Source organism: Cyrtonyx montezumae, unplaced genomic scaffold, assembly GCF_038088225.1.
Source record: "Cyrtonyx montezumae isolate F1298 unplaced genomic scaffold, pur_monq_1.0 scaffold_10, whole genome shotgun sequence".
Taxonomy (NCBI): Eukaryota; Metazoa; Chordata; class Aves; order Galliformes; family Odontophoridae; genus Cyrtonyx; species Cyrtonyx montezumae.
Genome location: NW_027071826.1, coordinates 3,108,262 through 3,121,677, shown reverse-complemented (window position 1 = coordinate 3,121,677; position 13,416 = coordinate 3,108,262).

Here is a 13,416-nt window from a genome sequence, read left to right as displayed (position 1 = left end):
CTTACAAATGCTAGATAAGCTTGCACCAGGGCCATTTTGTGGAGATAGGATAGCTTGAATCACAGAATCATTCAGGTTGGAAAAGCCCTCCAAGATCCCCAAGCCCAGCCCCACCCACTCCCACCATGCCACATCTCCATGGCTCTTGGACACCTCTAGGGATGGCGAACCCACTACTTCCCTGGACAGCTGTGACAGTGGATCACCACTCTTTCAGAATTTTTTTTTTCCTAGTATTCAGCCTGAACTTCCTCTGCTGCAACTTGAGGCCATCACCTCTCATCCTTTGGGCACAGAGGTGAAACTCCTTGGTACACTGTTCCTATTGAAAGGGCTTATGGTACATGTAAGACAGAAAAAGCCTAAGAAAAACAATTACACATTAATCAGGACTTTAAAAAATGGGACTAGAAGGCAAGGGAAAGCAACAGCTCAACTGCTGTTTCACAGCCTCATCTGTTTTCCTGAAGGCCGAGCAGTACTATGAAGCTTCCTCAGAACTTACCACCCTACTGGTGAGTTATGTGTTATAGTCATTAGAATTGGGTTCGTCCTAATTATTAAACATTAACTCTGGTAGAATCAGATTCCACAGAGATGATTTCATACCTGATGATAAATATCATCTTGGTTTATGAGCATACTATCCATAGCAATTAGGAAAGCCACATGATTCTGTAATTTGAAATTATACTCAGTAAAATCTCCTCAAATGATGACATTTGCACCCCACTTCTACGCCAGCCTCTGGTTTCACACTGACATATATGCTTGGGTACTCCAGGTTTCTTTAAAGCTGTGACTTGAAAGTAAAGTCTGGGTTGGGTCTATTGAAGTCATGGACAGTTTTCTAACATGGTAGTTTAATCCTAGAAGCAGTCATGTAGATTGCCTGAGGCCAATCAAAGGTGCACCCTTTTGTAAACTGTTTAATGTTCTGAGCTTCCTTCTCTCTGTTGGGAAAAAGGAGCACAAGAACCTCTTATCATATTTGTATAATTAAAGCAAAAATGAAAATCACAACCTCAGCTCTCAGCCACAAGTGGGAATTCATGAGAGTAGAATGCAGTCAAATACAGTTATTTATCAGCCCTAGCCTGAGAATAGCTTTTATGAACATCCTTTATTATCCTTTCAATTGAAGACAGACAAGGCGAAACAATCCTATGGCTAAGTCATTCTGTCCTTCAATACCTCTTTTACTGCTTTATCCTCATATGTATTTTCACTAACATTTTGTGATCAGTTTTCTGGGCAACGCTAGCTTTTTGTTTGGTTGGTTTTCTTCCAAGAGTTTGGACTTGGGTATGAAGGAGGGCACTCAGCTCCGCTCACAAAGCTGAAACTGTGGCAGCCACAGTTGGATGCTGATGGTGAAACGACATTGAGTAATCAGATGGGGGCTGCATCTTCCAATTCTGGGTATTGCTGCGTACAGAAAACTATTTTCATTGCCTTTTTTCTTCACTAAGAAGAACCTCACAAACAGCAACACGAGAGTGCACACACAGGCCATACAAATTCTTCCCTTCATCTCTTTGCAATAGCCATCTGATATTTTGGTTTCAGTGGAAGATGCTTTGGCACAACGCTGCCATACTACGTGCTGGAGACCTGCACTATATTTAGTAAGAGAGAAACGGAGAAATTTGAATTAATTGCTGTGAGAGTCAAGCTAGAATCTTTTAAAGTGACTCTTGTTGGAGCCTTCCTACACAGTGTGGCACTAAATGTGGCACCTCAGCTAACCTGCTTTGCTGATGATGACAAATTTCAAAAAATCTGCTGGTCTAAAGGAGTAAGGTAATGTTTCAAGCTTAAAAATGGGCTCATATTGAAGACTTGCATGTGTTTTCTACCTGTGCCAGTCTAACCAATTAAAAATGCTACCTCTCTGTGCAGGCTGCCTCACTAATGCTTGCGAAGTCTGAGAAAGAACTCAAGATATTCTGAAATGACAGTGAAGGTTGAATAATGAAATGAGGATTGCAAGCTATGAGTTCTTTTCCTCTGAAAGTTGGCTGAAATCCTAAATTAATCCCTTTCATCCCAGCAACTGGTTTGAAACTCCTAGTTCAAACTGAAAATAGTCAAAAACACCTCCCGAGGAATGGAGAGTTTAGACCCAACTAAAATCTGAACTACAGTGCATATCGTTAAAAGTTCCAGTAATCCTCATATAATTATTGTGTGGCTGACTTTCTTTCTTCTTTCTACTCCCATGTGTGCACTTCAGTAGAAAAACACTCTTTATTTTTCTGTTTTATGAATAATACAGAAAAACATAAATAATAGATGTGTTATTAATAAAATGGCCAAATATGCATTCCCCTCAAAATGCATGAGTTTGAACAGAATGTCAAACAGATGCCTGGATGAATATTTGATATTTTAATTTATTGGGTAATTTCTTACAAGAATAGCTGAAGTCTCCATTAGACTTCATACTCCTCGTCCCGCAACACGTCCTCCACCAATCTATGCCACGTTCCTTCCACTTCTATGAAGCTGCCTCTCAAGAAAGATCTGTAGTTGCAAGAACAATCAAAATCTGCCTTTAAACTGACACTGTGACCATCTGCCATGGGCCATCCCTCAGCATACACCACAACATTTGGGATACTCCAGCCTGGCCTAAGCCTTGAAGTCTCTTCTTGTTGGACGATAAAGACATATCTTTTGCATTGTGCTGTCACAGATCTGACGCCAAATAACTTGTCTTTTGCCCTGCTTTTGGCATGCCAAAGTCAACCTGAACACTTGGCTTTCCTTTCCTGGGCTGCTGTCATTGTCTTTTTCCTTTGCTTCACAGTGGTGAAGAAAAGCCAAAGACAAGCTACCAGTGCTCCCAGCCTGGGAACTAAAACAAGGGACCAGCAAAGCTCCAAAACATGCAGCTATAGTCTCATCCATGGAAAGCCAAGCTTTCGTGCAGGCTGAAGCCTACCACTCACAAGATGTGGGCACTGCAGGCCAGATCTCAGCATGGGTAGGGGACTGGCAGAGCCCTGGTCCCAACTCTCTCCCTGCTCAGCTGCAGCTAATGGGGCTTGTGATCTGCAGGACAGGGACACAAGCTGTGCTGCATGCTGCTGTATGACCCAAAGGCTCAGGTTAACTTTAAATTCCCCCTTTGGTCTTACTCCTGTATACCTAAGGACCAGAAAGAAAGCAGAACAAGCCCTGGGAACCCCACAGCAATGATTAAAGACACAAGGGAAACAAGCATGTGGGCAGAAATTAAATGGGCAAATGCTCTTGGGTTGCCGGAAATGTTATTTAATTTCTCCATCATATTAAGAATGTTGCTCATTTTTCTCCCAGCCATAACATTCTGATTTATCAACAAAATGAATTTGACTCGAGCAGAAGATAAGCAGCAGCCACCAGGGTTTGTGCAGAGGATGTCTCCCCATTCCCGTTGCTGCCTTTCTGTTCTTCCCATTGGAGAAGCAGTAGAACAGGTCAGAGAAAGGGACAGAACCCTTCCAGAAAGGATCAACTTCATGTCCCTTCTACCTGAGATGAAGGGAAGTAGGTTTATTGTTCAGCCCAGAACCACTAATGTGGAACAGCAGTTCCATTTTTCAGCCCATCTTGTTTGCAACAATGAAAAGGAAAGTAGGGAAAATAATAGAAAGGGATGAAAAGCCTGACTCACCTGAAACAGGAAGAGAAAAGCATCTTTTCTAAGAACAGAAAGGAGTCGTTTTTGTCTGGAATTCACCTGCAAAACTCATTGCCATGAGCCACTATTGAGGTGAACAGCTTTCTACTGTTAAAAATTACTTGACAGGTGTGTGAAGTACCTAATAAACTGCATGTAAATTAAAGGCCATATTTTTTCAGAAACTTATGGCATGTTAGGCAATAATTAGAAACCTTTTAAAAGCAAGGAGCCATTTCTATTGATTTCACCTAGTCTCAGCCCCTAAAAGCAACCGGTCACAATCACTTTTCTGTTTGAAATTCCTTTCATTAGCCTGAATCAGAAAAAATAATTGGAGTTTTGAAGCATTTGACCTAAGTTCCTGTCTCACAAGAGCTGGAAGCTGTGCATCACACCGACCCACGTGGTATTTCCTGTGCATATACCAAAATGTCTGTAGGCTCAGGTATGCTGTGCTTTCCTAAGCCCATTGGGCACCAAATCACAGCCAGCTGCATTTGCTGTGTTTTAGGATATGCAACATAGCCCAAAGCAGGTGTTTCTAAGAAGGTACAGCTGCATACTCTGCTCCCAGGTTGGCACAGACCGTTGCCATATTAACCTTTGCACAAACCCTGCTACTCCAGACACCACACACTGAAGCTCATTGTCCTCACCTGGCAAACCCAGGGTCAAGTACTCTGAAGAGAAGTCAAGACCTGGTTTCCTACTCCCTCACCCTGGAGGTTTTCCAGGCCAGGCTGCATGGGGCTGTGAGCAACCTGGTCTAAAGGGAAGCGTCCCTGTCTATAATAGGGGGTTGGAACTGGATGGTCTTAAAGGTCCCTTCCAACACAAACCATTTTAAGATTCTATGATGACGAGGTTGAACCCTGAACACATCACTTGATGGCCTGTGAAAGTGTTTGTGGCAGTTAGGGAGAGACTGAGGCAAGATATGAATGGTGAAGTCTTTGTCAGTTCATGAGAATGACTTCGCAGAAAGGCATTATCTCCATTTATCACCGTTTAAAATAAGTTAACATCTCTCTTTATTGAGTGGGGATGCAAGCAAGTTCATTTCAAGAAGCAGAGAATGAGAAGGCATCCTGGTTCTCACATGATTTCCTTTAAGATGAGAAATCATCTTTTCCCCTGCGTTTGTACAGCCTTGAGCACACGGGAGCACAAGTTCAGAAAGAGCTCCTGGTTAGGAGTGAACATGACCTCTTGCTCTCCATCTCTCCCAGCCATCCTCAGCTGGCATAAACATACAGCTGGGAAATAAAGCTACTTAAATTCAGTGCATCTCCAAGGCTTATATTTTTTTTTCTCCTTTCAAGCTTGTCACGCTAATTTCTAGCCTTGTGTGCCCACCCCTTGCCGGCCATGAATCTTTCCTTAAAATTAATGCATTTCCATGCAGACTTACTCAGGAGAGCCTTGTTTGCTACCAGAAGGAGAACTCTGAGGCAAGAAAGCACATTGCACAGCTGTTGAGAGTCTGTTTCTCTGGGGTTCTTCAAGCTAATCAAAGCGGGCTCTGGTGTTCAGTTTGAGTAAAACAAACAAAAACCACAAGAAGACAGAGGTTCCAGAAGGGTTGGTAATCAGAAAGACACAAAGCGAGGTCCACAGCAGGAATACTTTAAACAAATCAATATAACCCTTTAAGAGGAGGTCTTGGTTTGATTGCTGCTCTTTTCAATGAATAGCAATTACTGGGCCAGAGATCTGTGAAGTATCTCCTGTTATTACACTGCTGCATGGCTGCCTGATGGGAGCTATCATTTAAAGAGGATGATAACCAGCTTGGGTGTCCATACTTCTGGAAAGTATTTTTCCCCCCCTTTAATAATGCTCTATTTGGCGTGAGACATTTCAACGGGCTTCTTTAGGTCTGGTTGAAAGCAGAGGGCAGCCACAATGCTCTTGCTGCTTAAAGAGATGGAGAAACACAATAGCATGAAAAAAAGGATGATGTTTTTTGTGGAAGATCCTGCAAGAGAAGGTGGGAAGCACCCAACCCAGAGACCACACCAAACCTGCTATCCCTGGGACTGGGCAATACTGCAGTTTTGTATTGCCATCTTACATGGTGGCTGGCAAGGAGACTGCTGGAACAGTTTGGCTGCCAGATTGTAGTGCAGCATCCATGTTTCCAGCCCCACTGCAAGGCATAGCTTCAGGCTGGAGCTCCAGAAACAAGTGCTGGGTATGGTGCATGGCCCTTGGGTACCTCCCGTATAGAAACATAGAATAGCTTGAGCTGTAAGGGACCTTAAAGATCATCTAGTTCCAACCCCCCTGCCATGGGCAGGGTTGCCAACCACTTGATCAGCCTGCCCAAGGCCTTGTTGAAGGCATTTGGCCTTGTTGAACCTCATTTGGTTCACGTGGGCCCACTTTTTCAGCCCGTCCTGGCCCTCTTGGATGGCATCCCTTCCTTCTGTCATACCAGCTGCACCACTCAGCTGGGTGGCATCAGCAAACCTGCCGAGGGTGCACTTGGTCTTGCTCTTTGTGTCATTGATAAAGATGTTGAAGATCACTAGTCCCAAGACAGACCCCTGGGGGACACCACTCATCACCACCTGTCCACTCAGACATTGAGCTCTTGCCCTCTGGCTACGACCATCCAACTAACTCTTTATAGAGATAGCAAAAAATGTAGAGCACCTGTCAACTCTGTAACCCAACTCTCTACCATGTGTAACTCAACGTCCTTCTTAAGAAAAGCATGAAAGAAGCAGACGCCACGTGGCTTTGCCCAGCTGGGACTGCACTCAGCCACACACACCTCACCATGCTCTTGCCAGCAATACAAGACTGTGTGAGAGCTACTTTGCAGGTGTAAGTGATTTGCACCAGCTGGTCCCCTCAGTCAACAAGCTTCCTAACTCTAATGAAGTCACAGGGTGCACACCGTGCTGAAATTGTATTAATGCTTCTAGCAGACACCTCTAAGCTCCCTGGCCCTGGCCACGCATCACCAGTGACACTCACAGTGCCACAGCCCAGCGAAGAATTAATTTGCTCATCTCTCGGCTCCTGGAAAGTGTGAGACTTGCAGAGCTCATCCCTGCAGCACCTTCCTGGAAGGTTCCATCCCAGGAAGGGATGGAGGAAATCTGCATGCATCCTGGGGACAGGGCCAGCATCCCATCACAACACCAAAGAGACGACAATTAAATTAAAAGTGTATTCATTTTGATCCTTAGCCACAGCAAGCTAAGCTCTTCAGTGGGTTTCTGCACAGAGGGCAGTGCTTCCTCCCTCAGCCCGTGACCAGCAGAGTGCACTCCAAGACACCCTGAGCTCATGCAGACCTCTTCCATTGCTGAAACCCATCCTGCGTTTAATATGTTGTGGCTGTAGACAGGAGCTACTGAAACTTGTTTCTCTCTGCATTATGAAGAAGAATGGTGATGCTCCAATGGGATTGTATTTAATTCAGGGAAATAAACTCATCCTGATTGTGTTACTTTAAATAATTCCCAGGATTCATTTCCATAGTGCAACAGGGGCAACTTCACCAGCAGGAGCGTTGTGCATTAATATTTCCCTTTAACTTAGCAAAAATTCACTTCTTTTTCCTGCTGATAATGCACAAGACACTCGTTATTTTGTGAATGTCAGCCTTACTGGAGTTATCTTTGTGCACTGCTTGTTTGTGTAATAGCCAGCCCACAGGAAGGACTGCGTTTTCTGTATTTTGTTTGCTATTGACAGGATGTCCAGCTCCTTCCATTGCCTATAATTTGAAGCTTGTGGTCACAATGCAGCCAATACAGTGAGCAGCCCCATTTGTCACCGCTTAATTAAACGTGACCCACTTCTTTCATACTGCCCTTCCCTTCCACTCCGGGGAATTGCTGTTCACATGCCAGTCAGTGTTAGCGCAGCAGGGCAGAATATTATTTTGATTATTTGATACAATAGTGCTGCATTTTGCAGCCAAAACTGTGTGTGTGCTTAGGCACAAACAAGAACACGCTCGTCTTGCCGGTGCAACAATACCGCTGTTGTAGGAAGACCAAAGCAGACAGCAGGCTATGCATGAGTGCAGCGGGTTTACATTCATCCAGCTAGCCCATCCTGCAGGACGTGGGGGACTGGGGCAGTGGGTAGGACAGCTGTGTTTATAAGGATCTAAGAGGACCTCCTCCTTTCCTCCTGAGTCAGGAGATGAGGACCTTGAGGTGGTTGCGTCCCGCATAGATTAATTAAAAGCAAGCAGTGGTACAGAGGCAGTGAGTTGTGTGCATCCCTACGTCTGTTCCTTCTAAACATAAATGCTCCTTATGGCCACCTCAGCCGGGGGCTCTCCCAGCCCTGCTTCTGGCAGAGCTGCTGCTGGTTCTGTCCCTGTGGCTGCTCCTCCCCGAAGGCGGATGGAGCAGATGAGAGGGCTGAGATGCACAGCATCTCACAGGCCAGCTTCTGTTTCTCTGCCCTGTAGGGGTCTGAAGAAAGCCAGTGGATACATGCAAGGTTTGTTTCAGCTGCTCACAATACTTCTTTCCATGGTGTGTCTGGTGCCCACTGCAGAGCACAGCCCTGGTGCCGTGCCAGGGTACCAAATTTAAGGTGAGGGTGGAGGTAAAATGCAGGTGAGACCAGCACATCAGGGCAGGGGCTGATTAAAAGGGTCTCTTTTGCTGAGCACAGGTAGTTGTGAGCATGGGAACTTCCTACTGATGGCCAAAAGACCTCACAAGCACCCACGCGTGGCTTTCCTAAGAAGGGGGAAGAAGGGCTGTGGCTCCATCTAGCAGCCTGTTCCTCACTCAGTGGATCATGGGTCAATAGGCACTCATTCATTCACACAATCACAGAACTGTAGGGGTTGGAAGGGACCTCTAGAGATCACCAAGTCCAACCCCCTGCCAGAGCAGCTCCCAGCCCAGGTTGCACAGCTCGGCATCCAGGAGGGTCCTGAATGTCTCCAGAGAAGGAGACTCCACCACCTCCCTGTGCAGCTCCAGTGCTGCATCACTGCACTGTGAAGAAGACTACCTCTACCTACCTTGAGATACGTCATGGAGTATTCCTATCACCAGTCTGCTGCCATCTCTGGAAGAAACAACTGCTGGGCCTTGGAGTCTCAGAGACCTTCTTCTCTTCCCTAAAATGATGAAGGCCTCGTGGGTATGCAGCAAACTGAGTTATTCAGTGCATAAAAAAGCCATATTTTAATTGCATATGATTGCTGTTCTACTTGTTGTCACGTGCCCTCTGACTCACTGAGCCCAGGGAGGATCATGTATGGTTTAGATGTTATTATCACGTTTGTACACCACTACAGCTCGATGCACATGAAAGCTTCAAGTGTGCATCAAAGTTTGGAGAACATGGCAAAACCCTAATCTCACAGCAAGTATTAACGGCTTTCATTTGCAGCCTCTGTGGCTTTGTTATTGAGAGTGAAAAAGGGCAAGAGATGCTTGAGAGAAGGGATGAAAAACCAGAGAGGCATTACGTGGATTTGAACTCTTTGTCCCAGGAGGGTGAACCCAATGCATTCTTCTCAGAGTGGTGAGAAATACGGTGCATGAATGTGTGCAGAGACCACTCTGGTCACTAAGGCAGGTAAGTGAAACTGCCGGGGAGCTCCCTAGCAGCAAACCAAACAGCATGGGAACAGTTGGGCAGTCTGCTTCTTTCCACTCTTTCGATGGGATGAGGTCTTTTACTGAAAATCGGTGGAAAGCAACATCTTGCTTGGGTGGCTGGGGCTGGGCTGCAGCTCAAGGGAAGATGGACCTTAACCTAGATTTTACTGGGCAGTCGTTCGTGGCCAGGTAAGGCTGAAGGAGAAAAAGGCTGCGTGACACTATCCATGAAGATGCCTCTCTGGATCCAGAGCAATAACTCAGAATGCATCTTTCAGCCATGGAGCATTACCCACGCTATGAAGTAGTATGGGGTGCAAGGGGACCAAAAGCAACAGCGTTCGAACTGAAAGAAAGGGAAACATACTGGGGAGAGCAAGCCCAAGGCACACAGTTACATTTAATTTGGCCTTGGACCTGTGTATCTCCCACCACAGGCACAAATCATTTCACCCATGTAAATTCTTCAACGCCAGGAGGATTCTTCTAAATTCACACCAGTCCTGGAGAGCAGACATAGCCTGAAATTAGGTAGTTTGCTGTAATTTATAATAGTTCTGAGACTTAAACTGCACCAGTGAAGATAACAGGTGTGTCTAAAGGGTCCGTCACGCTTAGTTATATATCTAATAACTCCATCCCTTGGAGGTTTGGCCCTAAACATTGTTAAATGAGCCCGTTCCAATTTTCAAAACAAACTCCATCTTATGAAGAGAGTGTGAGCGGCCCCACAGCAGAAATCTGCAGAGGAACTGGGGCTACCACTCTGAACTGGTCTCTGGCACCCGGCCCATGGAAGGGAAAGCCTTGCTGCTGTGGCAGCTGAAGCCCATGGGCTAAGAATTAAGTTGGGCAGAGCCTGTGCTGCCCAAATGATGAGCATTTAGCATTTGCACTCTTCACTTGTTCTTCTGCAGGTATGGGGGGGGGTGGGGATTTAGTACATGTGTCAAAGAGAAAGGTAGAAAGAATGTGAAAGCAGAGGAGCTCTCTGTACTCTGCAACTGCAGCTTTAACAAAGGTAGTTTAGTTTAGCCTCAGTTTTGTTGGATGCTGGGAATCTCAAGGCAGCGTGTTGATGAGGAGGGAGAAGAGTAAGATGCACAAGTCACTGACACTGCCAAATTACTCTGAATCTTAACGCTACTTAATGGTCTCCTTTAGTCAAATCTCAATTGTTTGTAGACTTGCTCTCACAAATGAGAAAGAAAATAATGTGTTTCTGACTGCTGCTGGATGAAGTGAAAACACTGCCAAGAAAAGAGCCAAAACCCTTCTTGTCCCTGGAATATCTCACTGTTGGGGTGTTGGAAGCAGTACATTCCCAGATCCTTTGCTATTCAGGTAGCCCAATTCAGCTTGAAAGGAAGGACTTACAACATGCACTTGGTGCTCCATACAGCTGGGTTTGGGTCATCCAGCACAGCAACACCTCTAGCATGGCTCTGACCAAAATGCCTGTTCAGGTCAGTGGAGCTCTGGGTGCACACACAGGGGCTGTGCATCAAGGGTGATAAGGGCAACATCCAAAGAGAGCATTATTTCAGGGTTAGAATTGACAGGTGAGCCTTTTTTGGTGATAAATGAAAGCTGTAAGGGATTTGAAGGCCAGATTTCTTCCCCAGAAGAGCAGTGATGCACTGGCATGGGCTGCTCAAGGACTGGGGAGGTCACCATCCCTGGAGGTGTTCCAGAGCCATGGGGGTGAAGCGCTGAGGGATGTGGGCAGTGGGCACGGTGGGGTGGGTTGACTTGATGACCTTGGAAGTCTTTTCCATCCTTAATGATTCTATGATCCTATGATTCTACCTCTCCCATCCCAGAGCAAATCAAGTGCTGGTGCTGATGGAACCCAGACACAAATCCTGACCACAACAGCACCACGAGTGAGCTGGCACAGTGCTTGTGTCAGCCCCCACGGGGAACACAAGGTTCCCAGCAGGACCAGGTGCCAGGGATGTGCTGCCAGGCCCCACGAGGAGCTGCCTGCACACAGCACTAGGGCCTGCAGCTGGCACACCAGGCCCATGGGAGCATATTCCTCCTTTTTCCTTTGATGATCTACTGTCCAGCACCATGGTCAGGATTAGGTGCACAGCTTGCCACCACCAAGCAGATCTTTGCAACAGTGGTAACGTTTAAACGTTCTTAAATGAATCAGGTACTTCTCAAAAAGCCACGTCAGACAGCACTATTCAGGCAACATCATTTGAGCACTTAACCCACAGTGTTTAATTTCAACCTCTGGGTGATTTCCACGAATTTCAGCTACAGTGCTTTTGTGGGAAGGTTTACTGTTGCCTTGGCCTCTGCAGCACCGCAGCCCCAACTTCCAAGAACGTACACCAACGAAGTGCTAACAATGCCGTGTCCCTTCTCATGGCTGCTCCATGGGGTGCAGCAGCAGCCAGTTAATGGTTTCAGTCCTCCAAACAATGTGTGTCTGTGCTGCGATGATCCTGAAGTTAACCATGTAAGGTCCAGAAACCAGATTAGAAAGGACAACTCCTTGGGGAGTTACTGATGTTCAATGTACAATGCAGAGCAGATGGTACATAAGGAAGTCTTATCCTTGTGTCCACCTCCAGAGAAGGGTCCCCTGCAGGACAGGGCCTGCCACGGACGGGCCTTATGGGTGAAGAAAACACACAGCATCCTTACAAGGTCAAAAGGGCTTCTGGAGAAGGTCCAAGCGCAACACAGTGGGATTAAGGAGACTGAGGGCACAAGCAGCAAACTGGGGGCAGAGTCTTGGGTGAATGTCCTGCCTGGGTTGGGTTGACCAAAGCCCAGAAGATGTGGCAAAGCTGTCACATCGGGGTCAGATCTGAAGGTGTGTGGCAGCACAGAGATGGTTTGAAGTTGGTTTCAGGCAGAGAAAGGACAAAAGGCAACAGACAATTGAATGCAATCTACTGAAGGCCACATTGCAACCTGAGATCTACTGAGGCAGATGCCCCCAAATTCTCCTTGCAAGAGAAATTCAGGCAAAGAGGAGCACTTTGCATCCTCCAGCAGTGTCTACACTTTGGGGTAGTCAGATCTACCAAGCTGACCCTCCCTGTCTCCCCTGGCCCCACCTGCCTCAATGCTGAATGAGCCATGGCACAGCCTGGAAGTCTTTCACCTCTGGACACGGGGCTCCCTCACACCCACAAGTCTTTTTGCATACGAAGCAGGAGGAAAACTACACTGTGCTGGCACATCCTATGGTCAAGTAAGAAGCTCGTTGGTGAGGGTCTGCTCTTTTCTCCAGTACATGTCTACAGCAAGGAAGCGTGCTGGTGTGGTACCCAACAGAGCAACCTTTGCTGATGCCCACTCAGGGATGCAAAGTGGGGCTGCACACACACCAAGTGGGGGTATGGGTGCTGCTGGAGGCACCAGCCTGCATTTGCCAGTCTTACCAGCAAAGCAACAACCATGTGGATTTTAGTGTGTGTCTACACACCAGGTTGGATCTCTGCAAGCCTTCCCAGCCTTCAGCCAGAGCAGAAAACATCCCTGAATCCTTTGGAAACTTTGCTTCCTATGGGAAGAAGAAATGGTTGGACACAGGGTCAGTTCTCTGGATACTGGAGCCAGCCAGGCTTGCTTTGTGAACACATCAGGCAGGGAGAGGTGCTGGAATGGCACAGGACAATGTGTCTCCAGGGGGACAATATTCTGGGCTCAATCACAGTGAAGTCGCAGTGTTGCCTGGATGGGTGCCAGAATCATCTCAGGAGGACAGCACTGGGGAGCTCTGCCCCTCCCATCAGTGTGCGAGAGAGCACTGGATGGTGCACGAGAAGTCCCAGCCTTGTTAGCACTGTCCCATCTCGTGCCAGAGGGGTCACAAGAAACCCTGACAGTGCAATTGCTCCAGAGCATGTCACTTGGCCTTGGCCTTGAGTGCTAATCCTTAACTTATGCAGGCAGAGGAAGAAATCGAGTACAACCATACATGCCCAGATTGCCACACTTAGGACTGCAGGCCAAGCCCTATTTTTGCCACTGCATTAACGTGATGGGGCAGATCCTAACCCATCCTGCCCGCATTAAGTCCGAATTATCTCAAGGTGCCCAAGGTTTTAGCGCGACCACCGCAGGAATCAAGCCAGAAGGAGCAAGAACAGGGCCAGCTACTTCCCAACAAGCCTTCAGCGGTAA